Source organism: Habropoda laboriosa, unplaced genomic scaffold (assembly GCF_001263275.1).
Source record: "Habropoda laboriosa isolate 0110345459 unplaced genomic scaffold, ASM126327v1 scaffold22, whole genome shotgun sequence".
In the NCBI taxonomy this organism is placed as follows: domain Eukaryota; kingdom Metazoa; phylum Arthropoda; class Insecta; order Hymenoptera; family Apidae; genus Habropoda; species Habropoda laboriosa.
The window spans coordinates 2,418,644-2,445,465 of NW_017100261.1; the positions used below are offsets into that span (position 1 = coordinate 2,418,644).

General features: G+C 43.4%; 1 protein-coding gene across 1 annotated transcript in view; it reads left to right on the forward strand.

The window, feature by feature from the left end:
* The window catches only part of LOC108572786 (biofilm and cell wall regulator 1), a 51,512-nt gene that overhangs the window by 7,137 nt on the left and 17,553 nt on the right, over nt 1-26,822 (forward strand). The gene's annotated exons all lie outside the window — the stretch shown is intronic.

The window sequence follows — 26,822 nt, forward strand, 5'->3', positions numbered from 1 at the left end:
GAGTTTGTACCCTTATGAGTAAGACGTTCGAGCTTCGAACGGCCAAAGCATCCTCCTGGTGCGTCAGGATAGTGACTAATTCTATCGGTGTCACTATCCTAACAGTACGACTTGAACTATCGTAGATACGTCTTGTAGAAAATTGGCCCTAGTGTCTCTCCTTACTCTAGAAACTATCATCTCGCATAAAATACACACAGAGAGGAGAAGCACACCGGTGGTACAGTGGAGAAAAGTCGAGGCTCGTTCTACTCGGGGAAAACGATATCGGTTACGAGCATTTACCGTACGAACCCGGAAGATCGATCGAGAGGAAGTCGTTCGCGAGTATAAAGCCCACTTGCCCCCTTTTTTTTCATAAGCGTTTCTACCGCCACTTCGAGCTCCTCTACGTGCCGTTCTCTATAGAAGTCGCCGGGTGCTCGTTTTCGAGCAACTGATTAATCGCAACCCCCACCCGAACAATCCGCGGTCTTTCAAACCGTTCGGAGACAGGGAGAAAGATCGGAGAGTGGTTCGCCTATTGAAAAAATGGAATCAACCTTAGCTAAGCGTATTTCTTACCTTTTTCTTCTCTTTATTTTCGAGACACCGTTAAAGGTACCGCCACCGATTACGAGAACACGTTGCTACATTATGAACGACAAACACGCAATCACGATACACAACGTGGATATAATATAGAGGCGCGATAAAATTTTATTGGTCGATCGGGCAGCGGATTATCGCCGCCACGAAGAATATCCGTTTCTTGCTTATCGCTCGATTGGCGTTTATTAATACTTGGTACGAATTTATTTCTTCATCTTGTCGTAACAGCGATTCCTTTTTTCTCTCTCTTCTCACGCTTCTTCGTTCCGGTGCATCCCTCTCTACGTTTCGTCACTTTCTCAGACCCTCGAGTAGACTCTTATTTTTACCCCTTTGACACTCTAATAAGAATTACCCTCTTTCGCGCGACACAAGTGTCTAGTTACCCCTTCCTTTTTTGTTTTCTCTTTCTTTTCAGTAGCTCTGGTTACTACACCCTTCTCCTTCAAGTGAAATCCACGTTTCTCGTCGAGCAAAATTTCCTCTTACCATTCGTGGTACATTTTCACAAACGTCTGTGTTTCTTCATCTCCGTTAAATCGAGAAAATCTGCATCTTTGAATACGGTACTCGAAGCAATTATCCGCGGCACCGGAAGCGAGCCGGATGACGCGTCGCCGTTGCGGTATCAGGCCGCGAAACATCGGAACGCTTCCGCGCTAAGCGCTCTTTGACACGGATTAACATTCATCGATTCAAGTGCCCCGGTGTTTCGAGGCGTACGACGACAAAGGGAGGAGTACAGGATTATGCGGCGGGCACGGTCATTATGTCGGTGCCCGTGTATACGATACACGGCAATAACAGTGCATTAACCATAGCGTCATGCATTCAGGAAGACGATAATGAGAGAGGCGCGTACACACCGGGGACTCTCGATGCTTCCTCGCGCCGACCATCCTATGAATTTTTTGCCTCTGGCCAAGGTATACGCCTCGAGAAAACTCGAGCATCTCTCTTGCATATTTCTTTGCAATTTTTTCCTTTTTTTTTCGTACGCGAGGAATTTTTCCTTTTTTTTTTTTTTGATACGACGTGCCTCGATCAGAGAAAGGGTGTGTTGTTGCATATGCACGTAGTGTGTACATCGAGATCACGTTGCCCTTAATGGAAGACGAAGCGCGACCCTACGAGAACCGGTGAATAGAGAGGAGAGAGAGAGAGAGAGATTTTCAGCGAGATACAGGAATATTCGAAACAGGAGGGAAAAAGAAGAGGAAGAAAGATAGACGTTTACACGCATCGAGTGTTACCTGGTGCAGAGGCAAATTCGGGCCAGAGAAGAGAATAAAGGAAGAACGATGCCCTACTTGCGTCGGTTCCTTTTTTTTTTCGAAGAAAAACTCGAACGGCGTGATAGGTGTAGGAGTCCCGGTGTGCAACCCGAAACTGCACCCTATCGATGTAAAAAAATGAGCTGACTTTCTTTAGTAACTCTCTTCTCTGTAATGATCCGCCGCATTAACACTCGAGATTACAAGCTTCAAATTGCTGGATATTTAACTACGCTTATCCGACACGTGTAATTATCTCTTAGAACGTTGAAATCGCCATTCGTACGATCGGAGATTCGTTAATCGGTCCCGCTGCCCCCTTAATGCTCGTTCGCGCGGATCTAACTGAATTTCACAAGAAACTGGCTGAAAGTGACGATAACGTGCACACATCACGACGACTAAACGGAAAGTTATCGTCACGTGTAACGAATAGGTACCGTATCACCGATATGCAGGCGCTTCCTAGAAAAACGCGGCAGTTAGGGACGTCGAGTGATCGCGCAAATTGCAATCCGTGTTTGAATACGGCGCCACAATTTCTGAGGAATTGGAAGTGAGGAATTAACCCTTATGTCAATAACCGGGCACCCTTTTGCATAATTCTCGCTTAAAATATTTGATCTTCCAGGTAAAAGATTGCTAGATCGTTGTTATTTCGCACATTTGGCACAAACCACTAAAATTGGACGATAAAGTAGACGGCAATTCTGGTTATTGACATAAGGATTAAAGCGAAGTCACGAAAAGAAAATTGTAAATGTAGGCTAAGTGTGTAAATTGATTGGAAAAAAGGAAAATCGCGTTTTCCGAGGAAGCACGGTAATATATGTCTAATAATTAATCCTATATCTGAAGCAGAACGTAACCACAAGATAAAGCGAAATCTAAAATCTAGCTACATCTATCTCGATGATTCAGCCAAGGAGAATTCCTTTCTTCGCTGGAAACGAAAACGTTTAACCAGCAGAATCAACAATCGACGAGCGTTTCGTGACGTGAGAAAATCTCTGGCTGATGCGACGCGAAAAATTCCAAGTCTGGAACTGCAACGTACAGAAAGGAAAAGAGAGAGAGAGAGAGAGAAACGGGTCGGTAGATTAGCGCGATGCAATTTAATGCAGCAACATCGTGGCCGACCTCGGTGCACACGTATCGGTGGCACTAAACAAACGAACCAAGCTGCCTGTTGGAGTTCGTAAGTCATTATTAACCCGCGTATAATTATACAGCGCCGAAGCCAAGCTACCAGAGACCAAGCCTAGGAAAAGAAGCCACTATATACCGCGGAAAGGTATTTAAATTGGCTTAGTATAGAGAGATACGTCGTCCTTTAAGAACTCGCCGCGCGATTATCTCGGCCGCTCTTGATGCGCGCGTACCGAGACATCGGCCTGCCCGATCGAGCATTCCCTTCGACATTCGGACCTCGATTATACTCCGGTCAAGCCTTCTATCCAGATACGGACGAAATCTTTCTTGAGCATCGGGGTGACAATAACCGGTTATTTACGCTTTACCGCGAAAAATTCTTACGTTCGTACACCATGGTTACGAGTTCTTCTTCTTCTTCTTCTTTTTGCAAAAGAGTCTTCCCTATTATTATTATCATATAGGTCAGTATGGAAATGCAGAGAGATATGATAAATCGGACTTTTCTATCATTTCTAACTTGAACTACTTTCGTAATCACCGGGACATTTATTACAGTTTATGTGTGTACACTTGTAACGCCCAACTGATGTTGCGCGCTTGAATGGAGCAGAAGTTGGAGATTGGAGATAATTTCGGTTCTATGGAACGATTCAGTTTAATGTATCATGATCGACGTTAACGATCGATAATTAACGGAATTAACGATTTTCAAATAGATTCGGATTGAAATCGTCGGGTGTCTGTTTGAATAATATTATAGAGGTATCGGAGAGAGAGAGAGAGAGGGAGAAATGAAAGCATTTATTCAGACGTGTACTTCGAAAAGTTAAGAGAAGCAATAGCGGTGAAACGTCCACTCTTGAATCGGAACAAAGTGATTTTTCACGTCGATAATACTAGACCGCAAGTGGCACAAAACGTGCAAAAGAAAATTATGCGAATTCAGTTGGAAAATTATGTCACACCTACTATACTCTCCAGCTGTTGCCATCAGATTATCATCTGTTTTGGGCATTACAATTTTTAGTGGACAAAAAATTAGTGGAAGTAACATTGAAAGATATTTTAACGAAAAATTGAAGAAACGTGATAGCTTTGCTGAAAAGATAGGAAGAAGAGAATGAGCATTTAACCCTTTGACTGCGGCACGCTTTAGCGGAAAACTACATCCGCTGTGATTTCTGAAAATCAGACACGCACGTGCACTGATCGCGCGAAAAACGCTTACTTACGACAGTACAAATTAATTTGGCGCCTTTTTTCACAAAGGCTTGACGACCTTATCCACTAAAAACCGCTATATTTTTTCAGAAAGAGAATTCGTTAATCACTCGATAAATGGAACAAATGGTCATCGAAAATAAAGGAGATTATTTCGAACATTAAAATTATCTTTGATGTTTTTGTAAATAAACATCGAAGAAGTCTGTGAAAAAAGGCACTAAATGAAACACAACGCGACAATACGTCCAATGCTACAATAAACGTGCTGTATCGAAGAAAAATTGCACCATATAAGCTTTTCAAAGGGTTAAACGTATCATTGAAATATCGACGTAAATGGTACATCGATACAAATTTATTCGACAGCCCAATAGAATTCATCGCATTGCATTTCCTTTCTTGGCCGGCTCGCCAACGTTCAACGTGGCGCGTTTTTATTAACGACACAAGGCGATAATATAACGGTTAAGCGTTCGTTCATTAACTTTACGAGATTATTACGGAATCGTAAGAGCCTACCCCGTTTTCATTCGGCTTTCGGGCCGTTTTTCTTCGCCTAAACGCGTAGTACATGTTCCTGGGGAGGAGAAGGAGGAGGAGGAGCGGCCAAGGTAAATTTTATCGCGCGACCAATTACGATACAACTCTCGCTTTTGCCCACGGACGAATGACAATAATGGGCCTCTGCGTGTATTTCATCGCGGATCAGCGACGCTGTACCACCAACTGAAACTCTCTCTCTCTTTCTCTCTCGGTGAAAGTTATACAGTTTACAGTCGCAAATTGCAAATGCCACACTCCGAGCAGAGGCGTAATTTCACTTTTATTTATACCCATTTTTCTGCGGTACAGATCTCTGTCTCGACCGTAGATCGCGCGGGAAAAATGGAAAGAAAAAAAAACGATTTTACAAGAGGCGATTATCGAAAGTGACCAACCTGTGTGGACGCATTTCGATCGTTCGTAAGTCGGATTATCTGGGAGGGACTGTCGATTTCAACCGCAGAGCGGATTCACGGGATCTCAGGATTTCGCGCAAATTCCCGCGAACAAGTTTATCCGGGCTTATCATAAGCAAACACTGTTTCAAGGACGACTTTCTCGTTTAACCACTACAGGTTAGAATCTTGGTCCCGCATGGCTAGCACGATTTATACCGACTTTACGATCAGATCCTTTTCTCCTCCCCCCTCCCCAGTGGAAATACACCAGACTGATTTATATGGTTGTTTTAGTACGAGAGATTCTTCTTCTTTTTTCTTTCCGTTTAAAATCGACGAATTTTCGATATCGAGAATCGGCCAGATTTACGATCCGCTTAAATCTCGCAACTGTTAATATATCGACGAGTTGTGCTTCGAGATAAAAGCGAATCGTAATCCTTTTTGAACGGGGAAGCTAACATTTGCTTAGCCGACGGAGATAAATCTACAGCTGTCGATAACGCCTTTTTATCGAAAATAATATTGTTTTATTTGTACACGTGTCGAGAGATTTTAACTTTTAGGCGTATTCAAATTTCCCGCGCTACCCAATACAAGGAAATAATATTCGTTGAATATTACCTGTGCTTGATTTTTACAACGAATTACTCGAGCCAGCACAATTCTGGGATCCTCGTTACCAGACCTCTAATCGTGCACTTTTCTAGAACGAAATTTTTCCAGCAATCTTGTTGCGCTTGCGCAACGGAGCCATTGTCTCGTGTTTTTTTCCCTCCTTTTTTTTAACGATAGCGCCGAGGTAGACGGCAACAGAAGCTTGAAACGCGCGCCACAAATGCTGAACGAGATTAAACGCGAGCCAAGTCGACTGTGAAACTATACGTCGCGTCGTCTGAATCGCACAGCTAAATGCTTCCCAATATCAAGAATTCCCCGAGTGACTCTCTCAAGGCTCGCCATCGAGGTCGATCACCCCATTTGTTTACAATTACCTACCTTACCTACTCAAGGCTGAACCACTTAGCCGAGAGAAGTCCCAACCAACATAAACGACCAGGCAAGAATACGTGAATATTTTTTTCTTTTCGTAAAACGCACGTACATTTAGATCGCGTTCCTCGACGCGTAAAAGTCAAACGACAGGAGGAAAAAAGTTCCCGACTACGTAGAATGTTTGAGAAACGTCTAATAAAGAATCCATAAATCATCGTTCGTAAGCGGGAGAATGTAAGGGCAATTTGTGTGTATATACGCGTGTGCAACGTATCGCCGATAGGGGAACATTAAAGTGAACGATAAATACTGCGAATATTTTGACGTTGCAAAATATGTACGAAGAACGCGTCACGTAACATCGGCTCGCGTGAAAAGTTTCAGCGTGACTTTCCCATGACAAACACGCAGCTCTTTTCGTGCGATAGAACGCTATGTTCGTTAAATTATACGTATCGGATGAGCATATTTCGTTGTAAACTCACCCTTTCGATGGCTACTTTCACGTCAAAGCAACCTCTGACTGACGCCGTTAATCGTAACCTGTTAACTCTGGAAATCCTATCCTCGAATCATAGGAATTCCTCATATTACACAAACAACGCGCTTCTTGCTGAAATCACATCGTTTTTATGGACTGTATATCGTCCAACTGTACACTGTTTGCTCGTCGGTGATACGGTCACGAACAAGCATAACCTGTACGCGGCGGTCGAAACAAAACACCGCGCGTAACACGATCGAAGAAACGCGAACGCGCGTGTAAGGAAATTCCGAAGACCGAGTCGTCCTTGCGCTTGTTTCAATGTCAATAGGGACACGTACGTGATCGTTATCGTTTCCCTATCGCACAAGCACGAAGACTGACACGTAACTGAACGTTGAGAAATTGTTTCACGACCACCGAAACGCGCGCGATCCAAAGTCTTAACTGATGCGTATGAAGATGTCTTCGTATAAGACGCAATCTTATTGCGCATGCGTGGGACGAATTTCAAATGTTCGAATGCCTTCACGTTTAACATTTGAATTATACGATATTTATTTATTTGTAAAAGTCAATATTTCCACATTTACGTATGTACTTTCTGTTCATAATTTTTCCATCAAAGCTGTACTTTATTAAGCTTTCTGTCGCCTCTTGCTCAATAGTAATTACCGTATTAAAAATTAACCTGCAGTTAGCAATCGTTAAGGCGAACACAACTCTTACATATGCTGCAATTAAGAAACCAATTCCGAGTTAACATTAAACGACTCTGAACGTGGCTCGAGCTTCTCGTCACCCTGAAACTGCTTTTTCGGTATTCGAATTACTTGTATAGTCGGTGGAAACAATATTGTGAGGTCGTAAAGTAAAGCATTAAGTAGCGACATTTATTGGTGCAATAGCATCAGCATGCGACTAAAGTCTCGGGTCCTTATCTTTTTAGATTTCTGTCGATATATTCGAACATGTAAACTTTGACACCTGACCGATTTTACGACCTTACTTTATCGCTTCCACAAACTGTACTTCGAACGGCCTTAACCGAGGTTTCGAGCCCTTATTTTCTTCCTGTCGATTCGTTTATTGATATGCTCAAACGCGTAAATTTTCACGCTTGAATAAAGTTATGGCCTCGCTATATTTCTTCCATCGACTGTACTTCAATTGACCGGTTTAACGACCTTACTACATCGCTCCCACAAACTGTACTTCACGTGGCCCTAACTGAAGTTTCGAACCCTTATCATCTCAGACTTCTGTCGATTCGCTTCTCGATGAACTTTGCCGCACGAACGAACTTACTACCTCGCTATATTTCTTCCACTAACTATATTTTGACTCTTGACCAATTTTGCGACCTTACTACATCGCTCTCACAAACTGTACTTCACGTGGCCCTAACTGAAGTTTCGAGCCCTTATCTTCTCAACCTTCACTGTACTTCAATTGACCGGTCGATTCGCTTCTCGATGAACTTTGACGCACGAACGAACTTACGACCTCGCTATATTTCTTCCACCGACTATACCTCAACGCCTGACCGATTTCACGACCCAGCAATATCTCTTCCATCGACTATACTCCAACCGCATTTACGATCTCACCACATCAGTTCCACCAACTGTACAACGTTACACTTTAATTCTTGCTCTTTCTGTTTCCCACTATTACCTCGAACTTTAATGGCTGAAAAGGCAACCGTAAAAAGAATATAGATATAATAAAACATTTCCGCAACGTGAAAGGAAAGCATTCCTTTAGCTCGATCCACTTTCCCGCGGAAAAACAAAGAGAATACAGAAGCGTCACGCAATCGGAAACGATTCAACAAGAAGAAAAGCCCGCTGCCACGTCCTTCGTGACTGGATTGCAGCCACAGGCAAAAGGCAGGCAGGCAGCAGCTATACAGCCAGAGCGATACACAACGGTGGGCGCTAAATAGCGCGCAAAACGTTGGAAATGCCTCTCTCGGTACACCGGCAATCGGCATTCGGAAACTCAGGTGCGTGAGAAAACTCACGCTACCTTAGCGTGGCAGCGGCACAGTGAGAGAATATCAGCGAGATATGAGCTGGATGAGAGACGAGGAGATAGAAGAAGAAGAAGAAGAAGGTTGCATAATTAGGGATTGCGATGCCGGTTACGTCGTGGCTAACCTCTCGTGGAAGTGAAGCAAATACTGCTGGAGAACCTGCCCCTCCTTTTCTATCGTCCTTTCTATACGCGTCTTTTTTTCCTCCCTTCTCTCCTCCCTTCCTCCTCCGTCGAACTCTGTATCAGAGATTCCCAAGCGAATGCCACAGGGATTTTTCTTCTTCCTTTTTCTCTCTCTTCTCTTCTTTTTTTCGTTTCACTCTTCACCGAGTGGATTGAAAAGCACCGGTGTTGTGGATACTCGCCTACAATGAAACCTGTCGATACTCTCTCTCTCTCTCTCTCTCTCTATCGGGTCCCCCCTTTTCTTTTATCCTCTCCTACGAGGAAACATACCGTGCAGGCAATTTAACTATTTTCCAATGTCTGGCTCAGAGAAAACATCTTTATCCGTGACCTGCCGCGCGGGTCAATTGGTAGAATAATCTCTCTCTCTCTCTCTCTGCGAGAAATTCAAATTGTATTTCGAGTTCACCAACCTGACTCGTTAGCTTCGCTTTCTGCGGTTTATCGAGAGACCGGGAGACTTTGTATTATACACCATTTACTACCATTCCTATTCCGTAACGTGGTACGGATTTCGTGGTTGGTATTGACAGAGGATATTTGCGAGTGGGTAGCCGTCTTCAAATATTGGATTTACCCAAGAGGAACGTATGTACGCGGGGTTGGATTTTCAGCTTACGACGCCCTCGAAATACCCGATAGAAACGAGCAAGTGGATAAACCTGTGCGAATCCACACCTATACAAACAGACACGGTTCAACGGTGATTTTACCGCAGGTTGAAGCAACAACGCGAGCTCGAGAGCACTTGTGTCATGGGAAAGGTCATTTAAAAATGTTAGCTCACTCCGTGGGTTGGCAGAAGGTGCAACATTAGCGGAATAGAGAATTGTCGTTATCGCTTGTATTGACTGAAACGAAGTGTCGAGCTTAATTCCATCAGCTGACTAATCTGGAGCGATGATAAGATTCGACGTGATCCTCTCGCGTTATCTCATAGAGGATTGCTGGAATCGTTGCGAGTAGAAAGCTGGTTACGATACTTGGAATTAATTTTGGAAGGAGTCCGGTGATTTCTTCGTGCCTGAAACGGAGCAAGGAGAAAAAAAATGAGGCGATATTATTGCCAGTAGTTAAAGACCTTTCGAGCAATTAAGAGAAGGAGGGGAAAAAGGAGGTCGACGGTCACACGGTTCGGTGGATTTCGGCCGAGAATAGAGCAGATTGCAGCGGCAACATTTTCGTGGCAATCAACGTTGGCAAAGGTCGGCTCGCACCTTTCCTATGCTAACTGTTTTATGATCCACGAGTGTAAACAGTCGTGTTCCCCTTTACACGAGAAAGCCGATGTACTCGCCCGATCTTTACGTGTCAATGACGTCGTGCATTACCATTGAAAGCCGGCCGCCTCTCTGTCGACCTGCTGCTGTTGCTTCTGATACGTGTACGTGCACACTCCCGTTCGTAAGTGTTGGGACACTTGGGGAATGTGAGGTAAACTGTCGTTACAAAATTAGCGAGATTCTGGAGTGTTGGATTATTACGAGAAATGAGCGCGTAGTGGTAAGAGTAAAAATGATGGACATAGTGAGGCAGGTTAGTATAAACATATATAGAAGAATGACATGATAATCGTGTGTTTAGTATGGGTGGGACGTTGATGTTTTTTTCTCTTCGCGTCTTGTCGAGATCTTATCATTGCGTAGTGACGCGCCTTTCTGGCGTATGAAACAAAGAATAGTTTTATAATTGAAGTACTGTATTTTAATTTATTGCCTAAATTCAATTGGAGAGGATTATTCAGTTTGGAATCTCAGGTTTCCTGGTTTTCGGGCAAAATTGTCATTCCCTGTAGGAGTTAAGGGTGTGATTTTGTGTATCAGTGTATGCCTGTACAGAGATACAGCTCCGTGGCAAACTCTGCCGTAGCTAAAATGTTAAAATTTTAGGGAACGGATCGCGGGCTGGACTAAAAGAAGTCGCGGGCAGTGTTTTTCCCGCGGGGCAGTATTTTGCCCGCGGGCCAGTGAGTTGGCCATACGTGTCGCAGACTACGTAATACGAGTACCTAAATACATACAGTGTCTCGAATTAATATTTGGGCACGTCGGTGTTCAAGAAATTGCCGCTGTTTCAATTTGTTTATAAAGGTGTTGAGGGATTAATTGTTGTTTGCTACATCAAAACACTTATTTCAGTTCATAATAACATCATAATTATTCAATATACGTGGTTTTTTAAATAACAAACAATACACTGAATAATGCTTAAATTATACGTTGCAAAACTTTTACATGTACATACAACTTGTGTGTAGAACAAAAATGTATATAATTTTTAAATATCTATTTCCACTTAACGGGGTGCACCACCCTGAGACGTCTAAAAATAGGTAAATGTTGAGAATTTTTTTCACAGGTAATTATTAAATGAACAATGTCAATTTTTTCAGAGGATGTAAATGTAACTTTCAGCTTGCTTCTCAAATTTTGAAACAATGAAAATGTTTCAAAATACAGGAGTTATTCGTTAATTGCAAAACCCTTTATGCTACCAAGTAACTCCTCCATTTTGTAACATTTTTAAATTTCAAAAATTCACGAAAAACTCTGAAACTTACATTTATATCCCCCCAAAAATTGAAACGTTTCACTTAATAACCACCTCTAAAAAGAATTCCCAACATTTTCACCTATTTTTATAAACCTCAGAAGCTAAATTCGACTCTCGTCAGCAACTCGCGACAATTTCACTCTCCAAATGAAGATGCGCCCTAACACTTGCGAACTGCAGTGTACATTTCACGCTACACGCTACCACAATACGTTCTAATCGAGTACCATAAGCGAAACCAGTACAGGAAAACACCGTACAGACGTAACAGGAATCGATTAGTCGGAACGAACGAGTCGATCTCATAACGAACCTCGAACGAATACGAAAGCACCAAGGCGGTGCATCAAAAGTAACCGTGAAGAGAGAGACAGAAGCGTTATGTCACTGGAAACTAGGTTGCTGATCTTGAGAACATACGCGGCCACGTTGAATTCTCCCGATCACGTTGCATATTACCACCATCGATGATTCTAACAAAACTAGGCATCCGTTAAGCGTGACGCGTGTTCTTACGTAAACGTGCCAGGGTATATACCTATACGTGCGCGTATCGACTGTGCAAAAAGGGTTACGTGTATACATTCTAGCCTGAAGAGGTTTGGATTAACGAATTGACGCCTGAAACTTTCCTTTCCTTATAAGACAGAGGGGACCTAAGGAGAAAACGGAGCTACCTGTGCTTAAATTAACAATCCCTCCTTCGGCTGTTTAAACGTAAAAGGAGACTCTAGTTCCCGTTCGTTCCACGTAACGTCCCGTCCAGGATTACTCTTCTCTTCCAGCGGGAGTTGTTAGATGTAGAAATAAGTTCTTCCCGAATTTTTGGTAGAGTAAACATTTGGTTTGAAAAAAGATAGAAGTTAATCGTTGAAACATTCGCCGTTGTCTTCTGCGACTTCTCGCCACTTTTCTGGTAAGTTACGAACCCTGTCGCGATAGAAACTCAGTGGGTTTGGCAGGTAATGTACTCGTCTAGGCATTTTCGAACGTCTTCGAGAATTTTGAATTGCGTGTCTGCTAAGTGACGTTGTAGCGATCGAAATAGGTGACGATTCGAAGGTTTCAGGGGAGTCTCCGCTTGCGGCAAAAGTTCCCAATCCACTGAGAAAATCACCTCTTTTGCCCCTGCAGCCGTATGTAGAAGGGCGTGTCGTGGAGCGGTATCAATTTTTTTGCGTTGTCCAGAAAATGACCTTTTTCTTTCGATGGCGTCGTTCAAATTCAAGAGTTGCTGTTGACTGCGGTCACTGTTCCTCCAGGATCAAGGAATTCATAATACAGGATTCCCTTCACCTCCCACCATACGCAATCGACTGAAATTCGTCGGAAAGAATTTACTTCTACGCCTAATATTTAATCCGTTGGCAAAATATTCTCTCCGGTGTCCAGAATGGTCCAGATCTGCAGTCGATGTTTCTCCTGGATCAAGGAATCCGTAATACACCCGTCCCTCAATTTGCGCGGAGTATCTGTTGAAAATCGCGGAGATAAAGTCTGTCAGATATTGGAAATAAAAGCTAGTATAGTCGGGGCCACGATATAGCGAGGTCGTAAAATCGGTTAGGCGTCAAAGTAAACATGTTTTAGCTGCCGGGACCCCGAAATTGACAGAAATACGAGCAGATAAGTACTTGAAACCATGGTCAGGACCGTACAAAGAATTCTTGTATCCAGCGAAAGTCAAACTGATTCTAATATATTTACTGAAAACTGCATGCAGCTAGGACAAATTAGGGTTTCTCCCTCTGGGGGAAGCCGCTTTTGGAAGTACGGTTACAAGTAAAGGTCTTATTGAGGTCTTTAACATCTTCATTTACCTGCTCGTGTTATATACAGATAGAAAATGCAAAAGGATTGTGTAGCTTTAATATTAACATATTTTCCATTTGTAAATGAAATACCATTTTCTACTTGAAGTACCAAATCATTTTATTGTTGGAACCCTCAAACAGAGTGCAACACACGGCCTTGAGTGCCGCAACATCAATCGATGCCGATTCTTGAGAGTTTAATTTACGACCTCGCTATATCGTGGCCCCGACTATACATATAAATTTTGGAAATACATATTTATTTCAAATAGCTTAACAAAAAAAAAAAATTAGGGACGGGTGTACTTCATGTCCCGCCATATAAATTTTCTATCCATTCTCCCCGAGGTGCGGCGCGTCCACTTGGACTCGAAATGCCAGAGCACTATCGACTGAAATTCGTCGGAAAGAACTTACTTCTACACGGAATATTTAATCCGTTGGCAAAATATTCTCTCTCTCTGCCTCCGGTGTCCAGAACGGACGTTGATTCAACAAGATACCACTTGGCTGTTCAGCAAAACTCTCCTAGACTCTCGTTTCATCGTTCACACTCTACCGCAGAGCCTCTATCGCGAAGATTACCTAGAAATGTCGCTCTACGATCATACTGGAGCGTTAAAAATTATACCAACTTGCTGACACAGATTCCACGCGTAACTGTAGTTCCGAACAATTAATTTTTCAGCTGGCCACCTCCGGATGATACGGCGAATGTGCATCGTGCGCATCGAAGCAACGCGTATGTAATATGTCGAACGAAAAGTAAAGGAAGCGAAGAGAACCGGAATTGGGAAACAACAAAGGGAGTTAAACAATTTGTAACGAAGTTTGCTCGTTTAACGCTAAAACAATCGCAGTTAAACGTGGTATATTCTTCATTTTCGTTTACCTAGGTGTACCATGCAAAGTACTTCGAAACTGGAAAGATCAGTGGAAACTAAATTAGCGTGTAGAATAATTGTTTGTTTATTCGAACAGAAGTCGTCGCATACTTAGCTAAAGACACTTCAGTCATTTCTCTAATTTAACCGTTATGTCAATAGCCAGAATTGTCGTCTACTTTATCGTCCAATTTTAGTAGTTTTCCGATAAGAAAATTTTAAACTTGAGGCAAACACGGATAGGAAATGTGGCAAGTAACAACGATCTGGCCGGATATTTCAATCTTCTACCTGGAAGAACAAATACTTTAAGCGAAAATTATGCAAAAGGGTACGAAATGAAGTATACGAAATCTGAAATCCGCGATTTTCACGGGTCTGCTCGTTCCAGCGTCAAGAATCGCGAACCGAAATCCGTCGCCGGTGGTCTCCCGTAAACTTTCACCTGGACAAGAAGAAAAAAACAAAGTAGCGTTCGTTGTCTCGGTGAAAATACTGATAGAGAGACGCAATTGTCTGATAGGGAAACGAGAAAGAGCGCGATAAAACGATAGAAAGCAGCGTTATGGCACGGAGTCGATTTGCGGTTTTGCGGAAAACCTTGGTTCGCGGAATGAACCGGCTGTAATTTCTGACTGGCCGGTGAAACTTTCAACGGATCTTTATTGTCTCTGTACACGTACATAGATCACACACGTGCACGTAGACCGAATGGAATCGTCCTGATCGCCGGAAAACAGACGCAATCCGTTCATTTCGTCCAGGTCCGTTCCGTAATTTGCCAATCTGCCGCGGGGACGTTTCCAATGGTCTCTGCGTCGATTTAGAAAGCGCCGCAGCGTGCACAGGTCGAGCAAAACGACTGCAATTAGCGCGTCTCGGCGTTACACTCTATACCTGAACCACTCAGGTGGACGTTAAAATTCGACGAAAACGACCCACGCTGCGAGCAGAATCAGATCCTTTTTCTATCTATTCGAGAAATATCGATGGGTAGATCAGACAGATTTCCAGACGTAGACACTTTTTGCAACATTCGTTGGGAAAGTCGAGTGTAGTTCCACCTGTATCCTGTGTGTCTCTCCTCGTCTCGCGCCTCTTATCGTACGTGTGCACGTTCACGAACGAAAGTGACCGTACTTCAACGAGTACAAATTCGCGATCGAAATCGTGTCCTGATAAGCCGATCGAATAGTTTTCTTACCGAGCGACGTGATCGAGAATCGTTTATCGGATCGGTGAAAGTTAGCGGCGCGGAATAAAATGAAATTTAATCGACCTCTGTATTAAATCGACGATGGATAATAAGGCTCTGATCCGTGTGTGCGCGTATACTCCAATTAGGAGAACGGTGTGCAAGGTCGATAACCAGCAGCTAAACATCGAAGTTTTGTTGCCGCTAATGGGTGTCACTGACCCGCTGACACACTCTCTTCAACCAAGTGCACGCGCGTTTCTTGTCTCCAGCTCGCGTGTTTCCTCCGCGGGTACTTTTATACGGTAGACCACACCATATGTCAACCGATCGTTGCGTCCGCCGATCTGTATTCCGATAGGCACGCGTGCAAAATCGAAGAGGAGAGGAAAAAAGGGGTAAGATACGGTGGATCGTGATTGAAGGATTTATTGGTTCCGCGGCGGCATCGATCTTATCTACGTTTCGTACGTACGACTCTCTTCCTGAATACGGGGGCGTCCAGTTTGGTCTCGAAGATTTGTTACGTTTGACAGAGGATATCTGTGTCTGTTGAGCTTGGTTTACGTGTTTCTAGCCAAAATGGAAACCGACGGTGTCTCTACTTTCACGTAGAAGCGTAATCATCGTTCTGATACACGTAGGATTATTATTTTTAATTATTCCAGCTGGAAACGTGTAATAAAAACGAAGGTAGAGATAGGATCGGCGGAGTCGTAACGCGTTACTTTCCATCGCGCGAAAGCGAATCTTCCGTTTCATAAGTTGGAAAAAAGAAGAAGAAGGGGGGGAGTAGAAGGAGTGACACGAAGAGAATTGATACTCGCGTTACAATTGCGATGAATTTGAACGTGTGAACGAATGAACGGTGACGTGGAATAATCGAGTGTAGAAGAAGGAAAGTTAGCGGGGGATCTGAGTTTGGTTGTAGAAAAACGCGGGGATTTTTGCGCGCCACCGAGCAGATTGCGCCGTCACGTTTGCCAATAGGCAAAAGGGGAAATCGTTCGATTCCCCTTCCTCCGTTGCATGCATTTTAATTAAAATTAACGCCTGTTTTCACCTCGACTAATTTCACGCCGTGTCGATAAAAGAACAAAGAAAATTTTTGCAAATGTTACCTCATCGTTTCAGCTTGTATTCCGGTTCGTTCGGTGTTTTTTCCTTCTCTTATTTGCTTGCAAAATGCAATAGATGTTACGCTTGCTCCAACGGTGAAAAAATGTCGCTTCTGGAACGCGGAACGCAACAAAAGCATTCGCTGTTAACGAGCCACGAGAGGTGAGGCTCGCGCTCTCTTTGAAAAGCTACTCGAACAGCGGGCTCTACTCGCGCACGGATACGCTTTTCGCGTAACAAGCACAAATTGCTGAGGAACGAAGCTCCGAAGGCTAACGAGGAAATATTTGCCCCGCTCCGGAATACATTTGCATTTTATGGAAGCTCGGGGAGAGGAAAGAAAGGTGAGTGAAAAAGCAAGGAGAAGAAGAAGAAGAAGGAAACTGGCTGAAAATTATCGGCTGGTTTGTGTGTGTGTGTGTAAGATTCTAACAAACAATTCCCGTTAGAGACACGCACACACACACAGGTAGAAAGAAATTATTTACCATTCTATCAGGCTACGTAGTGGCAGCATTAATGTCCATAATCGGACAGGCTAGGGACGAACTGAAACTTTACAACCGTCAGATGATCACCGTTACCGTTCACCGCAAACACGGCAACGAGCATTGTGCCTCTCTATCCGTCTGTATCTCTCCTCGACGTTCCCTTCCTTTTTTCCTTATAGCTACGCGGACGTGGACGTGGACGATGACGAAAAAGAAACCGGTAACGAGGCCCGTAAATCGTCCGCGTACCAAAAGAATCGCGGAAACAAAACGACTACGTGCATTCTTCTTTCACTTACACCACGGACGGAGAAAGAAAGAGAGAGAGAGAGAGAGAGGGGGAGAGAGATTCTCTCTCTTGGTAATTCTGATCGATACGTCGCGTCGTTGGTCATGATTGAACGTTCGACGTGTTTGAAACGGTCGATCATGGCGTCGAGATCCTTTTTCTTCCATTTATTTCAATTGCTTCTTCTTCTTTTTTCTGCCGCCTAGAGCTGGGAAAATTACGTTGGATAGAATGAGAATTGTGTTTCTTCAGTTTCAAAGAACAACGCGATCCGATTCTACGTACTCGATTCCGATCGTTAAATGGTGGACTTTAAGATTCTGTATGTATATATATATGTAGGTTCGAGCTGTTCTCTCCATTCGTTAAAGTCACTCGCAAACGAACAATGATCCGGTGAACTTTAAAAGCGGCCGGCTCGCTGAATCTCTCGTTGGTTTTCCGCGTGCTCGTTCCCCGCACCGTTTCGCGCAGGGCACATCCAATAAACGAGAATATCGGAAATATCTCAAGGCCAGCCATCCGGCTTCGCTGTTCAATATCGAGTTAATGGGAAATAAAAAGGACGCGCGCGGGGGGAAACTTGATTACAGTAATTCCATTCTTTGATCAGCGATATCCGGTTTATCGACTTGCCCGGCACAACCCAGGGCGCTATATAATTTTTCACTCACCTCGCGGGACGATTAGCAGAAACCACGCTCGATGAAGAAATCGTACGTCTGGCGGTGGTTTTATCAACGAATTTTGAAGTGTTCGTTTAAGAGGGTGCATCAGCTCGAGGCATCTGGAAGTAGGCGAAGTTTGGGAATTTTTTTGGTGGGTAATTGCTAGGTGGAAGGTTTCAATTTTTCTGCAGGTTATAAACGCAACTTTCAGCTGTCTTTGAGAATTTTTAGATAGTAAAAATGGTGCAAAATGGAGGAGTTATTCGCTAATAAAAAATCTCTTCTTTTTGGCATCACTAGCAAGAATTGGAACGTTTTAGATAAAAAATTCTTGATGATTCATACATAAAAATGTATTACCTACGATGTAGCATGTGATTTTCTTAAAATTGCAATTGTTCTAAAAATGATGCCAGTTTGAATAGGAAAATCTTCTTTTTACAAAAACAAAAAATCAACTTCAAACGTTTCTCAAAAATTAAATAATTGAGATATCGAAAAAATCATTTGCTACATTGTAGATAATACATTTTTAATACTCTGGCAGCTAGCAATCGACGTTCTAGCAATAACTCCTTCACTTTGTAAGATTCTTACTTTCTAAAAATTCTCCAAACACCACGATAGTTACATTTACATCCCCCGAGAAAAATGGAAACTTCTCGTTTAGCAGTTACCTACTTAAAAAAATCTCAAACCCTCAAGATTACCTCCTTCACACCCCGACAATTAAATGAAACACAGGAAAACAAGAACAAAAAGTAACAGGTGCTATCATTAACATTCCAATAGCACGATTAATCATCCGGTTGATATTTACAAAGGAAAAAAAAAATGGTAGGAGAGAAGGGAAACGGGTGGAATAGATCGACGACCGTGTGCTCGCGAGGATAGATCGATCAGAGGCGCGGATTCTCGAGATCGAATGGAACGAGATCGGTGGCGCGTGAAGGGAAGGAACGTGAAACACGCCCGATTCTCAAGCGTTTGCCCTTTTTCTCTCTCTTCCTCGCGTCAGCAGGATCTCTATCGACAAGACTCACCGCCAACTCTCGAGTACATTTAACATAGCGATTCGTCCGTGACGAAAATGAATTTCACCGCTGTACGCGAAATCGTAACGCGCCTAAACGAGAGCAATCTCCTCCGCTGAATACACTCGCCCGATATCAATTACCATTGTTGCACGAAATGATGCACGGATATATCGGGGAACCAGCAATTAGTTCTCCGACAATGGAACAACTTTGAAATCTCCTCGTTGGTAGTTCCTTTCGCGATTTATCGCCAACCGAAACTTCTCGGGAGTTTCCTTCTGGTGCAAAAGTTCTGCGGTTTATCGACCGAACGATTTTCACCAGTCGAAGACAAATCGTATTTCGTTTTGTACACCACACGCTCTGTTTCGCCTGCAACGTAACGTAAAGTACGGTAAATTAAAACGGATAATTCATTCCGGCGATTAATTTCACCCGGTGAACATGTTCAGATCCCTCGTTTCGAGGCTTCTGAACGTACGCGAAACGGAAAACCAGAAAAACCAGTAATCGCGGTGACTTTTCTGAGTCCGCTGGATCTTGCCATTAATCGCGGCGCCCTGTTAATTACACACACACGTATGCGAGCATGCGTGTACTTGCACGATAGTACGAACGGTATGCAGAGGAGGAAAGAACGAATGAAAATTCTCGACGTATGCGAGCGTGCGTGTACTTGCACGATAGTACGAACGGTATGCAGAGGAGGAAAGAACGAATGAAAATTCTCGTAATCGAAATACCTCATTTACGGTGTACACGAAACATCAATTAAGGAAGCAAGAAGATTTCCTCGTTATTACCGTGAATTCAGGTATATTAAACCCGTCCCTCTTTTTCTCCGCGACGTTTATCCTTCTCCTTACATAATAGGCCACTTGATTCGCGAATCTCGCTGTTTTGTGACCGCGAACGGAAGATTCATCCGGGAAACACCGATATCGGTTTTTATTGTCACAGTTTACAACGCAATTCGACGAAGGAATCGTTTTTTAACGTTACACGCCGATCGATTATTCGTTCGGCCGGAATTCGGGTTGGGTAGAAATGGCTGTTATAACTGTTTCCTTACGTAGCCACGGTGGAAAACAAGTCGCACGAATGAAGAATTTACCGTTTAGTCTAAGTCGTAAATATTAATCGGTTGGCTTCCAATTAATATTTCATCTTACGAGCCTTTTGCATTCTCGACGTTCTAACTATGTTTACAAGCGACTCCGGTTAGACACGGTTTTTCGCGATCTCCTCGAGAGACAGAGAGACACACCGGTAAAAAGGAAAGTTAGCGTATCGTGATAGTAGTGTACGGTGGTTGGATCGTGACCTGAAGTCTTCTATTCGCGATCAAGAGACGCGAGAGCAGAAAACGGGACTCGAAAGGACGAGAATACTCGTCAGGGCGTGTCTTTTCCGTGTTCCATGCAGCAACCATCGACTTTCTCTGCATTGTTAGCGCGCTGGACGTTCCGGGCATCCCTTCGAGCTGGCATGAAAGCGTGAGCCCGTGCAATTATGCGAGAAAACCCGTGTGTGTCGCGGATCAGAGGTAAAAGAAAAAAGTGAAAACGCCGACGAACGGAGCCGATAAATGCGCGCACGCTGTTTGATCGGTTTGCACGCGTCCTCTCGTACACTCTGCACGAAACAATGAAGTCTGCATGGTGGTTTGGTGAGGAAGAAGGGCACGCCTCCGTTTCTTCTTCGATTTGCTTTCTTTCTTTCTTTCTTTCTCTCTTTTGAATATCTCGCACGCAAGAGGAGGCTTTCTCCACCACGAAGGATGCGGAGAAGTTGAAGGAGGGATCGCGTGGTTGGTCCCTTCGCGCGTACCACAATTATCATAAAGCGTGAACGGAATTCAGAGACGATGATTCTCGATGATCCTGTTACTTCGTTACGTCTACTCGTGCACGAATGATAGGTATTCGTGTCCAACGCGCTGCGAGCATTGTAATTGTACAGGTGATACAGCTGTTCGATACTGGCGATGATGCATCGAGTTTTTTTTGGAATGGCGCTTTGGATTTTGTTGGGTGTAGAAATTAATTCCTTGCAAATTTTGGGTGCGATTCACAATTTATTTAAACGAAATGAAAAAATGAAGAAAGCAGAATGAAGAAAATGGAAGGAAAATTCTTTACAAATTTTGACAGAATGAAGAGAATGAAAAACAAACAGAATGAAAACGCTTTCCAAATTTTGGGTAGTATCAAAATTTTATTTAAACAAAGTGAAGAAAACAGAACGAAAAGGAACAAAAAAAATGAAAATACTTTGCAAATTTTGGGTAGAATCAAAATTTTATTTAAACAAAGTGAAGAAAACAGAACGAAAAAAAAACAAAAAAAATGAAAATAGTTTGCAAATTTTGGGTAGAATCAAAATTTTATTCAAACAAAGTGAAGAAAACAGAAGAAACGAAAAGAAGAAACTTCTAACTTCTCAATAAAACACAAGTACTTTGGTCCAATTTAAAAAAAAATTATTCTCTTCCAAAGGGTGACCGAATATCGACTCGTCACTTTCAGCCGTCGAAAACCCGACATTTCATTCTCACCAACCCAACGATACATCACATACACCTCTATCGCAACGATTTTTCTAAATCGAAACTCTCGCGAAAGTTATTTTTCAAACCTGCCGTCCTATTGCTTCACACACGCGAATATTACCGTAACGAACGGTATTAAGAAATGAAATAATTTCGTCGAAAAGCGTAACGTTGTTATTGTACAACCTTCTCTGCTCTACACACTTTCCCTCCAAAAGCAGCAGGGGAACGTTAATCAACGCGAGTTGAAGAACCTCTTCCTCGTCGATCTTTTTCGACTCCGCGCGTTACCTCGTCGACATACGTACCTACACGCATAGCGAAAGATAGATAATTAGCATAATACGCGTGGAGAATGGCGGCAGATTCGACGTTGAATACACGGTGGTAATGACCGTGTATGAAAGCTCGTTGACGAGAACATTGAAAACAGTAGCGACTACCGACGCGACGACGACGGCGTAGACGATGATGGTGTCTGAGGCGTGGAGGAAGCACGTTCCTCGTGACAGTCGTAACACTTTCGTGGGCCTCGATCGTTAAACGGCGATATCGACGACGACAATAACGGTATGCCTTGGCTCTATGTATATCGATGGCCTGGCCTCTCTTGTCGCTACCAACCATCGGCCGAACCAGTTGAACCTCCTTCGAGAATCCACACGCGTCCATTGTCCTCGAGATTACATAAGAGATTGCACCGTTCACCGGTCTTCTGCTGGGTTTTCACCAGCCGGTAGGGTTTTCGGGGGATCGATCGTGAAGAGAGACGACTCGTTATCTCGTCATCGACGCGAGACCGTCTTATCGTTATCACAACCCTCGAGAAGATTAATGAAAAGATTGTTAATGGAGCGGTCTGTAGATAGAATCTTAACGACTTCGTCTCCTTCCATTCCGATCTTTTATTCATAGAATCGGAGGTCATGGTTTCTGCGGAGGTATAAAGGATTTCGTATGTACACGGTGTTCTAGATTGAAATTGACAAACTTTGCTGGTATGTTTGAGAGGTCGTTTTTGGGGAAAAGATGTTATTTACGCTGGTTGAGTCGTCTTCTTTTTCGAGGTGTAGAGTATCTTTGCTAGGTTTTTGTGGGGGGTTGTATGAAATTGAGAGTGTATTTATATAGAAAACTTGATAAGAGATTGCTATCGTCGATAATGATTCAGTGGATTCGGTGCATGGAAGCACGCCTACTTGCGTGCACAGAGAGACAAATCAGTGGAAGAAATAGTTTGAAATAAATGATTATCGTTAAAAGTTAATCTCTGTAGGCAATTTGGATCTTGAACTCAAGTGAAATTTCACTTAGATTTCTTTGAAACAAATTTTGATTTTTATCGAAAAATGTTTTAAACCTTTCACTTAACGAACAATTGTACGATGTAGCAGAGACTTTTACAAGTATTCCAGAAATTTTTCAGATTTTCCTAAAACTTGAAACAGTAAAAAAATTAGACTTGGTCACAAACTACCTAATTTTCCTGCAGAGTGTGAAAAGTAATGTTTGCCTACGAAGGATTAAATAGCTCGAATGTAGCTACGATTCTGAATACGGAAATGTTCTCGTTTTTTCGATATCTCTCTTCGTTCCGGAGATATTCGGGAAAAAGCGTTGGCCTGGGCCCGCCGCGCCGAAGCGATGAGCGCGGGCGGTTTTTCGCGATTTTCTCGAAGACGTTCTCGTTTTTTCGATATCTCTCTTCGTTCCGGAGATATTCGGGAAAAGGCGTTGGCCTGGGCCCGCCGCGCCGAAGCGATGAGCGCGGGCGGTTTTTCGCAATTTTCTCGAAAACCAGCTTCACAACCCCAATTTCTTTTTACAGAAATCGATTCTACAAATGGACCTTCACCGTAATCTAACATTTCACGGCGAAACTCTCTCCGAAATCAAAATTAGATTTTCAAAATTAGAAGATCAAAATTATATCCTTAAATAACCACATCTCCCCTTTGATATCTCGAAAAAGAAGACGAATCGACCCACAATGCACATAACGCTTTTTCCTCAAAATCACTTGCCAAACACGTTGGCAAAGTTTCAGATCGGAATCACCCTGTTTATACGTAATACGTAGCCGGCGGTGGTCGACCTGGCATTTCCGCCGTCATCAACAGCAGAATCAAGCAACTACGAAGTCAGAAGTATACAGAGCAGTGGAACAAAAGCTCGAAGGGTTTAGGGAGAGATCGTTAGGTGAACGCATTTTCGAGTGATACTCTCTCGGTGAACGAGGGCAGCGGGGCCACCGAGTCGCGTTTACCGAGCTGTCGACGAGTGGCACAAGCATCGGGAGGAAGTCGTTGAAAAGCAACGGCAGCGTGACTGTTTTCCGACGCGTCTGAAAAGGGCTGGGCTCTTTAACAGTGCCTTGGCTCGCGTCGGCTGCGACTTCCTTAAGAACTTGGTCGCCGAGGAACACGTTAAAAATGCGTTAACAGCTTGTAACGAGTACCTTTAACGTGTCAGTGATCCCCGGAGGAAATCTCTCTCTCGGATCTACGGGGTTAGGTGTCGCGTCGACGGGTATTTCACCGCGTCGAGTGCTCTCGTCTCTTTCTCTTTGTAACCTTTTCCTACCCCTTATCTATCGCGATCGAACGATCAAACACGAGCTATTCTTTCGAGATCGAGGCGGAAAGAAAGAACGAAGGAAGTAAGAAAGGTGGAGGAGAGAAGTGTTAGAGGAGCGTACTTTTGTTACCTCGAGATACTTCTAGCTCCGTGTTGCTTAATACCCCAACCCCGATAAGGAAATTCGTAATTTCTCGATAATTGCGAATACAACGCGGTGTATTTCGCATGTTGGTAAGGTGAAACGGTAATTACGTCGTAAATAGTCGCATGTAAATTACCTGGAATAGAAAGTTTCCTGGCCTTCGTATTGCGCCTATGCCCGGTTCGTTTCCTTCGAGAGTCCGTCCCAAAAAGGTGTATCCTCCTAAAAAGCGAAAGCCCCGAAGGTCCGTAGGAAAGAGCACACGATGGAATTCCCTTTTGCCTTCGGTTACTCTGTTCGACGAGCAAAAGGAACGAGGAAAAAGAGAGAAAGACGGTAGAAGAAAGATAGAAAGAGGGAGAATGAGAAAGGAGGAGGAAGATGAGTCGAGGGCCTCAGGCTAGGCTACACGAAGTCGTTCTAAACTAGTGTCTCGTTCTTTCTAATGACTGTCATTTACCCGGTGTCATCCTCGTGTCCTGCAGCATCCGACAACCTACGACGGCCCTTCATACTGCACGTAATCTTTTCAATGTCCGAGACAAGATGGATTCCCGGCGTCATTAGGGAGCATAAAGTGTCTTTCTTTCCTTGTTTCGTTCATCGTATCCGCCCTTTCCGTCTTTTCCGTCGTCTGCTGCTTGCCTGCCTGCTTTACTGGCTTGTGGCCTGGCCTGCCTGCCTCCGTGGAATTTGCCTCGCGACTCCTCCGCTTCTTCTTCGCCCCGTTACCTTATACCACTCGAGCACGATTGCACCGGGCAATGGAGCGCCAGGTGTGGTCATTAATTTCGCAGCGTGCTGCGGAAAAACGTCCGCGAGAACTGAACAAAGCTACGCCAGCCAGCTCGGCTCGGCTCAGACCAGCCAGAGAAAGAGAGAGAGAGGTGGACGAGTTGCAACGTGGAACGAGCCATTTTTACGGAACAATTATTCGCGAAGGTGAGCCACGTAGACGACACGGAATTACTGTAATTCCTACTCGTCCACCGGCCACGAATTTTCCAAGCATTTTTGCTCTTTGACCTCGCCCCGAACTATTTAGCTACACGTTTGTTCCGGCTTTTAATTGCTCTTTCATGGGCTTTGTACCGTGTACGTGGCTTCGAATAATCGTTCGGTACGTATGGAGGAATTGGAATTGACGACTTCGCGTCGATTCTCTTGCTTACCAAAAGCTTCGTATCACTTGTTAATTTATATTAACCCCTTGCACTCGAAGGCCCTTTTTTCTATAAGTAGCAAAAATTAATGTAATTTTTTTTATCAGAAGTTGGTTCTTTCAAACTATTTCACTGCTGAGATCTCTAAACGGAGGTTCATAGACCTGCTGTCTTGGAAAATATCATCCTTAGAGTTGCCTCTAATGGTAAATGTAATGTCGCTTCTTAGTCGCCTCAAAGAGTGCAAAGGGTTAATATTGAATTTGCTAATAATTCTTCGCAGATTTGGAATTGACGGTGTGGAGATCATTAGCAATTTATCTCATTTCGATTGCTTTAACTCCTTAGCGCTCACATTTTTCTCAACTTGGCGTCCCAAAAGCGCTCAATTCTATATTTTTTAAATAACTTCCTAGGCGTATCGAAATAAGTTTCCCATTTATTTGCAACACTCTAATTTACATTTTCACCATAAAATAGAACGTATAACGCGATATGCAAAGTGAAAGAAGATAATTAAACAAAATTGCACTTTTTCGAGGATTAGTTGTGTAAGACACGAGCACGAGCGTTAATTTAATATTCAATTTTATCCTTCACGCACTTCCCACCACAAACCGAATTTTAAAACGATACGGCGAAAATAACAAATTTTGCAGCCGTGGTTAAAAATTTACAGTCATCCAGTAGTGAAGGGGTTAAGTGATTAACACGTCCCGTGCCGGACCGATTTTCGGTGACTTTCCGTTCACGCCGCGTGGGTCGTATGCGTCCCACATTGTCCAGACTAACAGTTTTGCTTTTCGCCCTATATGTCTTCCAATATTTATAAGATTGGAAAAATCATTGTTATCGAGAAAAAGGTAGCGTTTAAGATACGCTACAGAGCAAAGGAAGAATTTTTGTTTTAACAAATTATCGCCGTAGTTGCATAGTTTAAGTTAGCGAAATATCAGATGGCCTGAACGGAAAGACCAGAGTGGGGCGTATGCGACCCACGCGGCACGGAACGTGTTAAATACTAAAGAATTTAAAAAATTCTCGAAATTCCTCATGTTTCCTAAAAATTTTCCTGTAACTTGCAATGTGCACAGTGATTCCAAAGTATAGTTGGGACCACGATATAGCGAGGTCGTAAATTAAACTCTCAAGAATCGGCATCGATTGATGTTGCGGCACTCAAGGCCGTGTGTTGCAGTCTGTTTGAGGTAGCATATGATTTGGTACTTCAAGTAGAAAATGGTATTTCATTTACAAATGGAAAATATGTTAATATTAAAGCTACACAATCCTTTTGCATTTTCTATCTGTATATAACACGAGCAGGTAAATGAAGATGTTAAAGACCTCAATAAGACCTTTACTTGTAACCGTACTTCCAAAAGCGGCTTCCCCCAGAGGGAGAAACCCTAATTTGTCCTAGCTGCATGCAGTTTTCAGTAAAT